The sequence below is a fragment of the Jatropha curcas genome, chromosome 11 (assembly GCF_041381405.1).
Source record: "Jatropha curcas cultivar XTBG-Jc1 chromosome 11, XTBG_Jcur_1.0, whole genome shotgun sequence".
Taxonomy (NCBI): domain Eukaryota; kingdom Viridiplantae; phylum Streptophyta; class Magnoliopsida; order Malpighiales; family Euphorbiaceae; genus Jatropha; species Jatropha curcas.
Window position 1 is genome coordinate 21,992,869 of NC_143161.1, and position 9,140 is coordinate 22,002,008.

The 9,140-nt window shown below is 41.0% G+C and overlaps 1 non-coding gene across 1 annotated transcript; it reads left to right on the top strand.

The window, feature by feature from the left end:
• The first annotated feature begins 4,319 nt into the window (after positions 1-4,319).
• On the top strand, positions 4,320-4,425 carry LOC149492738 (small nucleolar RNA R71). The gene has a single exon (XR_016319009.1). It is a non-coding gene; the product is annotated as a small nucleolar RNA R71 (small nucleolar RNA).
• The last annotated feature ends 4,715 nt before the right edge of the window (positions 4,426-9,140 follow it).

Genomic DNA, 9,140 nt, shown 5'->3' on the forward strand with positions numbered 1-9,140 from the left:
ATAACCGGAGCCTAGAGTTATAGAGCAACACCTGCTGGCCTACCTTTAGATCCCTCATGATAATGCGCTTATCATGCCATTGTTTAGTGCGATCTTTGTATATTTTAGCACTTTCATAAGCATGGAGGCGCAATTCATCCATCATGTTTAGCTGTAACAAGCGTTTTTGTCCCACTTCTTTGGCATTAAAGTTGAGAAATTGAATGGCCCAAAACGCCTTATGTTCTAACTCTACGGGAAGATGACAAGCCTTACCATACACCATGCGATATGGAGACATACCTATAGGCGTTTTGAATGCCGTTCTGTAGGCCCATAGAGCATCGTCTAGCTTTTTGGACCAATCCTTTCGTGATTGTCCAACAGTGGTTTCGAGGATCTTTTTTATTTCTCTGTTAGTGACCTCTACTTGTCCACTTATTTGAGGATGATATGGAGTACCTACACGATGAGTGACACCATATTTTGCAAGAAGGGAATCTAAATATTTATTGCAAAAATGCTTACCTCCGTCCGTGATTATTGCTCTAGGAGTGCCATGCCTTGTAAAAATGTTTTTCTTGATGAAGCTCATTACACTTTTGGCATCGTTATTTGGAAGAGCAACAGCCTCTGCCCATTTTGACATATAATCCACCGCCACTAGAATGTATTGATTTGAATATGATAGCGGAAAAGGTCCCATGAAGTCCAGACCCCATACGTCGAAGATTTCGACTTCAAGGCTGCTATTTAGGGGCATCTCATGTCTCTTCGAAATGTTACCTAACCTTTGACAACGATCACATAGACGAACATAGTTATAAGCATCTTTAAAGAGATTAGGCCAATACAAACCACTTTCTAGTATACGCGCAGCTGTTTTGCTTGCTCCAAAGTGACCTCCACATTCCATTGAATGGCAGAATTTAAGGACACTTTCTATTTCAGTTTCCGGCATACATCTTCTGAAAAGCTGATCACTGCAATACTTGAACAAAAATGGCTCCTCCCAATAGTAGAATTTGATATCATGAAAAAATTTTTTCCTTTGTTGGTAAGAAAAATTGGGAGGAGGAATTTTGCAAACAAGATAATTAACTATGTCAGCGTACCAGGGGGTTTGAGCATTTGCTACTAGAAGAAGTTGCTCATGAGGAAAGCTTTCATTGATTTGTAGCTCGCTTGTATCTGCTTCCCCCAATTCAAGCCTGGAAAGATGGTCAGCAACGAGGTTCTCGGTCCCCTTTTTGTCGCGAATTTCTAGGTCAAATTCTTGCAATAAAAGTACCCAATGAATGAGTCTCGGCTTTGCATCTTTCTTTTCCAGTAAGTATTTGATGGCGGAGTGATCTGTGTAGACTATTGTTTTAGCTCCAATTAGATATGCCCTGAATTTGTCAAAAGCAAAAACAATAGCCAATAATTCTTTTTCCGTAGTTGCATAGTTTAATTGCGCATCATTCAATGTGCGACTTGCATAATAAATAACATGCAACTTCTTGTCTTTTCTTTGTCCAAGAACAGCTCCTACAGCATGATCACTAGCATCACACATTAGTTCAAAGGGTAAAGTCCAATCTGGTGTAGTGATGATCGGGGCTGAGATTAACTCCTTCTTCAACCTGTTAAAAGCATCTAAACACTCCTTGTCAAAATCAAAAGGAACATCTTTAACCAGTAGATTGCAAAGAGGTTTAGTGATTTTTGAGAAATCCTTTATGAATCTCCTGTAAAACCCTGCATGCCCAAGAAAACTTCTTATACCTTTCACTGTGTTAGGAGGATGTAGTTTTTCAATTACCTCAATTTTTGCCTTGTCTACTTCAATCCCTTTTTGAGAGATTTTATGCCCTAAGACAATACCTTCACTAACCATGAAGTGACATTTTTCCCAATTTAACACAAGGTTAGTATCTTCACATCGTTGCATTACTAAAGATAAATTATGAAGGCATGCATCGAAGGAAGAACCAAACACAGAAAAGTCATCCATGAAGATTTCAATAAATTTTTCTACCATATCTGAAAGATGGACATCATGCACCTTTGAAAGGTTGCAGGGGCATTGCATAGCCCAAAAGGCATTCTCCTGTAGGCAAAAGTGCCATAGGGACAGGTGAATGTAGTTTTCTCTTGGTCCTCAGGAGCTATAGGTATTTGAAAGTACCCTGAATAGCCATCTAAGAAACAATAAAAAGGATATTCTGCAAGTCTCTCAAGCATTTGATCAATAAAGGGGAGGGGAAAATGGTCCTTGCGTGTTGCTTTATTCAGTTTTCTATAATCTATGCACACATGCCAACCTGTGACTGTTCTTGTGGGGATTAGTTCATTGTTTTCATTAGAGATAACAGTCATACCTCCCTTCTTTGGAACAACTTGGACAGGACTTACCCAATTACTGTCTGAAATCGGATAAATGATACCGGCATCTAGGAGTTTGATGATTTTAGCCTTGACTACCTCCTTCATGTTAGGATTCAGTCGCCTTTGGTGCTCGATTGAAGGCTTGTAGTCTTCTTCCATCAAGATCTTATGCATGCACACACTCGGGCTTATCCCTTGTAGATCTGAGATAGACCACCCTAATGCCTTCTTATGCCTTCGTAGATCCTGCAACAATCTTTCCTCTTGATCAAGCGTTAAGTGAGAAGAAATAATAACAGGAAAAGAATGGTTCTCACCTAAGAATGCATGTTTTAAATGAGGTGGAAGTTGTTTCAATTCATGCTTAGGAAGTTCCTTTTCTTTTTCATTTAGGGTGCTCGGTTCATTAATGTTATTTTCGATATGCAAAGTGTTCTCCACACATTCATCAATAACATCAATTCTAAAACAGTCTCCATAATCCATAGGAAGTTTACAAGATTTAAGTACATCAAAGACAATCTCTTCCTGTCCAACTCTTAAGGTCAACTTATCCTCATAAACATCAATTAATGCTCTTGCAGTTGCAAGAAAGGGCCTTCCCAGAATTAGAGATCCTTCCCTGTCCTCATCAATGTCAAGAATAACAAAATGAACAGGAAAGATGAATGTACCTACCTTTACAAGCACGTCTTCTACAATTCCTCTAGGATATTTAATTGAACGATCTGCTAGTTGCAAAGACATCCTTGTTGGTTTGAGCTCTCCCATTCCTAGCATCTTAAAAACTTCATAGGACATAAGATTAATGCTAGCACCTAAATCTGCCAAAGCTTTTTCAAAGTCAAGATTACCAATGTTACAAGGGATAGAAAAACTTCCTGGATCTTTTAACTTTGGAGGCAGTTTGTTTTGGATAATTGCACTGCACTCCTCGGTTAACATTACCGTTCCTTGATCATCAATTTTTCGTTTATTTCTCAAGATATCTTTTAGGAATTTAGCATAGCTAGGCATTTGAGCAAGAGCTTCAACAAAAGGAATATTGATTTGAAGCTTCTTAAACACATCCAGGAACTTGAGGAAGCTTTTGTCATCTTGTGCTTTCTTTAGTCTTTGTGGAAAGGGAACAGGGGGAACATAGGGTTTTACCTTTTCCTGTTCTTCTAAGTCAATGATAGCCACCTTTGGCTGTTCTTCTTCTTCTTTTTCTTTCCTTGGTGGGTCATCTATTTGTTTGCCGCTCCTCAAGGTAATAGCTTGCACTTGTTCTTTTGGATTCTTTTCAGTATTGCTAGGTAATGTACCTTGAGGTCGAGATGCCATCATGTTTGCAAACTGCCCTAGCTGAATTTCCAAATTTCTTATTGTAGCCTGCTGGATTTTATGGTTCTCTCTAGTTTCATTCATGAACTCCATGTGTGATTTGGAAAGAGCAGTGAGGAGGTCATCATGAGATTTCTTTTCTGGAGGGTGGAACCCTGGTGGTGCATTCAAGGCATTGTTAGGATTACCATAGGATAGATTAGGATGATTCCTTAACCTGTTATCATATGAATTTGAATAAGGGTAATTCTTTCTTCCTTGATTCATCACATAGTTCACTTGCTCTAAAGTTTGTCGATTTAAAGAGTCCATGATGCATTCCCCAATTCCATGTTGTCCATTGCACCTATCACAAACTTGCATAACAGAATTTACAGGATTAGTAGTTAACATGTCCAATTTCCTTACCATGTTATCTACCTTGGCATTAAGTGCTGTAATGGCGTCTATTTCATAGACTCCTGCGGTTCTTCTTCTTTCGGAATTGTTTTGGTAATGGCTGTTGCTTGCCATTTCCTCTATCAACTCATATGCTTCATCAATTCCTTTCTTTTCAAAGGATCCACCTGCAGCTGCATCTAAGGTAATTTTGATGTTAGGAGATAATGCATTATAGAAAGTTTGTACCTGTAACCATTTGGGCAAACTGTGATGTGGGCACTTTCTTAACAAGTCCTTGAATCTTTCCCAAGCTTCATACAAACTCTCTTGATCATGATGAGCGAATGTCATTATCTCATTGCGCAACTTGGTGGTTTTTGAGGATGGAAAGAATTTAGCTAGGAATTTTTGAGCTAATTCATCCCATGTTGTAAAACTTCCAATGAGACACGATTGTAACCAGGACCTTGCTTTATCCCTAAGAGTGAATGGGAAAAGTCTTAATTTGATTGCATCTTCAGAAACACCGTTTTGCTTGAATGTGTCACAAATTTCCAGAAAATTGGTGATGTGAGCATTAGGATCTTCACTAGGCAAACCCCCATATTGGATTGAGGTAGAGAGCATTTGGATAATTGCGGGTTTAATCTCAAAGTTATTAGCTTCTACCCTAGGTCTAGTCATACTTGAGGTTGTCCCATTCAGATTAGGTGTTGTATAATCCCTTAAGGTACGGACCGGATGTGTGAACCCCTACCCCAAAATATCATATGCATATGATTGCATGTGACTAAGGACAGAAATGCACGTGATGTGTGAGTCGCCACCTTGTTTAATTATTTTAGGGCAAACTAGGAAAAAACCCTAAGTGACTCCAATTTTTAATTAACCTAATTACTAGATTAATTAACCCAATGATTAAGGCATGGTGTGCAAACCCGAGATGGATCCCGAGACTATGTCATGCTGATGAACTAACCTATGAATGGATGCTTTGCAAGGAAGGTGATGTAATTGGACCAATAAAAAAGTTTAAGTGATTTCGACTTGCCGCCCGGGGTTAAATCCCAAACGTGCCTACGTACTTCCGTTTGAATGGAAGATCAAAGTCCACGTAGTTCGATAGGCCTTCTTTGAAGGGCTTTGAATGGGATGCTTTATGCATGAGTGTGTGTATGCTTCGTGCATTTTGTTTAGGCATTTTGCCAAAGAATTGATTGATTTGATTTTAGGCATTTGATGCCAGAAGTGTTGATTTTAATGGCTTTTAGCCAAAAGGATTGATTTAGGCAATTTGATTGCCAAAATGATTGATTTTAGGCGATTGTCGCCAAAATGATTGATTTTAAGGCTTTTAGCCAAAAGGAGTGATTTAGGCAATTTGATTGCCAAAAAATGTTGATTAGGCGATTGTCGCCAAAGAATTGATTGACTTAAGGCAATTTGTTTACCAAAAGCAATTGTTTGAAGGCTCTTAGCCAAGAAATTGTGATTTAAGCGATTTGTCGCTAAGAAAAAGATTAATCTCACTTATAGGCAATTTGTTTGCCAAAAGTGATTCACTTGAATTATAATGTAGGCAATGTATTGCCAAGAAAGAAAAACGTGTTTAATTAAAAGCTTTTTAGTCACAATTATTGATTAATTGGACTTAAGCCAGACTGTTCGAAATAAAGGCGATTACACCATAGCTATTAATTAACTAAGTGTTTTAAGCCAATATTGTCGGATTTAGGCTTTAATACCACGATTATTAATTAATCGGGCATTTAGCCTAAATTTATTTAATTGAGGCAATTTGTTTGCCTAATGATGACATGGATGCATTTATGCAGTTGTAGAATTATTAGGAGTAGAAAAGAAGCATGCATGAAGTGCTAAAATTAAATAGGCAGAGTTCAGTTCATGTACCTGATTTAATCGTCGACCGCTTCTTAACTCCAGGTTAAGCTCCTCGTTAAGGGAATTAATTTTAATTTAATTTTAAGTGACCAAGTATCACAACAATAAAATAAAACTAAAATTAAAAAATGCAAGAAAGCAGTAAAGAATCGCAAAGAGCGTAGGGAGAAGGAGCGTCCGTCAACACAGACTGAGTGTCATCAAAATGGTCTGAAAATGGCCTATTTATAGGCCATTTTCGGGTCCCCGGCGGTAGCTACCGCCTGTCTCGGCGGTAGCTGCCGCCGAAGGAGCTGGGCGGCAGCTGTCGCCCGGCTCGGCGGTAGGCACCGCCTGGGAGGGCGGTGGCTACCGCCCTGTCGGTGGGGCGACAGGCCCCGCCCGCGCGGGGCGACAGGCCCCGCGCGCGCTGGCGGCAGGGCTCGCCCAGGGGGTGGGGGGCCAAGCCCCGCCCGAGCGGGGCGACAGGCCCCCGCGCGCGTTGGCGGTAGGCCTCGCCCGCGCGGGGCGAGAGGCCTCGCCCGCGAGGGGCGAGCGGCCTCGCCCGCGCGGGGCGAGAGGCCTCGCCAGTGCGGGGCGCAGGCCCCGCGCGCGCTTGGCGCCAGGCCTCGCCCGCGCGGTGGGGCGGCAGCTCCCGCCCAGTTTGGGCGGCTGCTGCCGCCAGGCCCGGCGGCCGGCCCCGCCGTGCCCGGCGGCCGGCGCCGCCGTGGCCGGTGTGGCCACCGTGCCTCGCTCTGGGAGCCTTTTTGGGAGTTCCAAACCTCCGAAAAATATTCCGGGACCTGTTCCGCGATCCTCGCGACATTCCGGACATTTTAAGTACCATATTGGCATACTTCCAGTAAATGTCCAAAATGGCCTCCGGTCCGGCCGGACTGTTTGCACAGTTGCTGTAGCAAAGTCAAATTTACTGTAGCAAAGTCAAATTTACTATAGCAAAGTCAAATTCACTGTAGAAAATTTTATTATTCACAGTCCGGGAAAACTTGCTTTTTGAGCCTCAAAATTTGAGTATTCACAGTTGCCCCCCACCGCCGACCATAAAAATGATTTATGGGAGTTGGTGGTTGTCTGAAACGCAAATTTTGAGGATGTTGCCTCTTAGAGGACTTGAAAAAATGTTTTGCCTCTTAATGAGGGCTTGAAAAGAGATTTTGCCTCTTAGAGGACTTGAAAAGATGTTTTGCCCCTTAATGAGGGCTTAAAAAGTGATTTTACCTCTTAGAGGACTTGAAAATATGTTTTGCCTCTTAATGAGGGCTTAAAAAGTGATTTTGACTCTTAGAGGACTTGAAAAGAGTTTTGTTTTATTTTTGAGAACCAAGGGTCCACCTAAAGTCGAAATGATCAAATGGCTTGGTTTTGGATGAAAAAAATGGTTGGTCCTTGGTTAGGGTTTCACCCTGGGTTGTGTATGTGTTTTTTTTTTTTCTATAACACTTGCCCCTGAATCGGTCTTGGAGGATTTTGCCCCCTGCTTGAGAGAATTGATGCCCTTATTAGCTGAAGTAGAATTTCTTCTTAATGAAAGACTAAAAATTCCGTGATTACTTCTGTGATGGGAGAATGGTGAAGGTTCTTATCACTTCTTGCCCCCAGAATGGTGCTGACCATGGAATACTTCAAAACATTGGTGTTGTACTTGTCTAATCGATTGAGGAATTAAAGAGAACAAAGTCACTTATATGACTCGAGGAAACAGACAATGTTGATGACATCGCTCGTCTGAAAGGATCGAAGAAACGATGGTCCGAGTGGAGACGATGTATTAAAGAATTACCTCTCAACGATTATGTTTGACATTTTTAGGGTTGTTTTGGAAACCCCGGGGATTGACATTTTCCTCTTTTTTTTTTTCTTTTTTTTTTTTTTTTTTTCGAGGAATGACTCAAAGAGTGACGCTTTCAAGATGAACTTTTGAGAATGACTCAATTTTTTGTGACTCCTTGTGGAATGACCACTGGTGATGGAGACTTGATTTTAGAGACTCGATTTAGAGACTCAAAATTTTCTTGTAGTCAATTTTGACTCGAAGGAACTTAGTGTTCATCCTACAAAAATGGACTCTCTAAAAGAATTCATGAAAGCACTTTTTGTTTTTTTTTTTTTTTTTTTTTTTTTTTTTACCTAGTAGCCGCCCTTTCGGGTCTTCGACTCTAGCAGGCTCTTTGCCCTAACTTTTGCCTAGACCGCCCTTTCGGGTTTTCAGCCTATCGGGCTCAATTCTTGCCTGAAGCCGCCCTTTCGGGTTTTCAACTCCAGCTTTTATTTTTCTTTTCTTCTCTTTTTTTTTTATATATATATTTTTTTTATATATTTTTTATATTGGCAAAGAGGAAATGCTTTTTATGATGCAAACTTATGTTTGTGACCGGGCCTTTGTGGCTGCCTACGTATCTCCCAGAACTCTTCGGGGATGGGGAGAATCAGGTCTTTCGTAGTTCCTTCCGGGATGCGAACTTCGTGCTCGACTGGTGTGGAATTCATCTCTGACTTGATGTTAGCGCGGAATTCCTTTCCGTCTTGGTGCGAAATTTTATTTCCGACTTGCTGTTGGGGCAAAAGTCAATTCCGACTTAATGCTGATTGTGGAATTCATTTCCTATTTGATTTCTTCGGGATTCTTTCCCGACTTGATATTAATACAGAATTTATTTCTGACTTGATTTCTTCGCGGGATTTCTTCCCGGCTTGATTTCTTCGCGGGACTTCTTCCCGGCTTGATGTCTTTGCGGGATTCCTTCCCGATGTTGATGCAGAATTCATTTCTGACTTGATTTCTTCGCGGGATTCCTTCCCGGCTTGATGTCTTTACGGGATTCATTCCCGACTTTGATGATGTTGAATCAACTTATTGACTCGAGCTCGTATGATAGTGATGACCCTAGACGAATCTGACTTTGTTGTTGTAGTGGTTTTACCACTGGTTGACTGAAATATGACTTGTATTCATCACAAAGAGTTTTGAATACCCACATTGTGGTGGTAACTTGAGTAGCTTGAGTGTTGAAGAAGCTTTTATGCTTTGAGTTTGTGGCTTCGCCATGTTTGAATTCTTGAGGTTAATTTGATTCCTTTTCTTGAACTTTATCTTCCTCTGAATTTGGAACTTATTTCCTCAATGGTTCTCCTCTCCATAAGGAATTTTGAGGAGACTCTTCCTTTTCCTTGTTTTGAGAAAT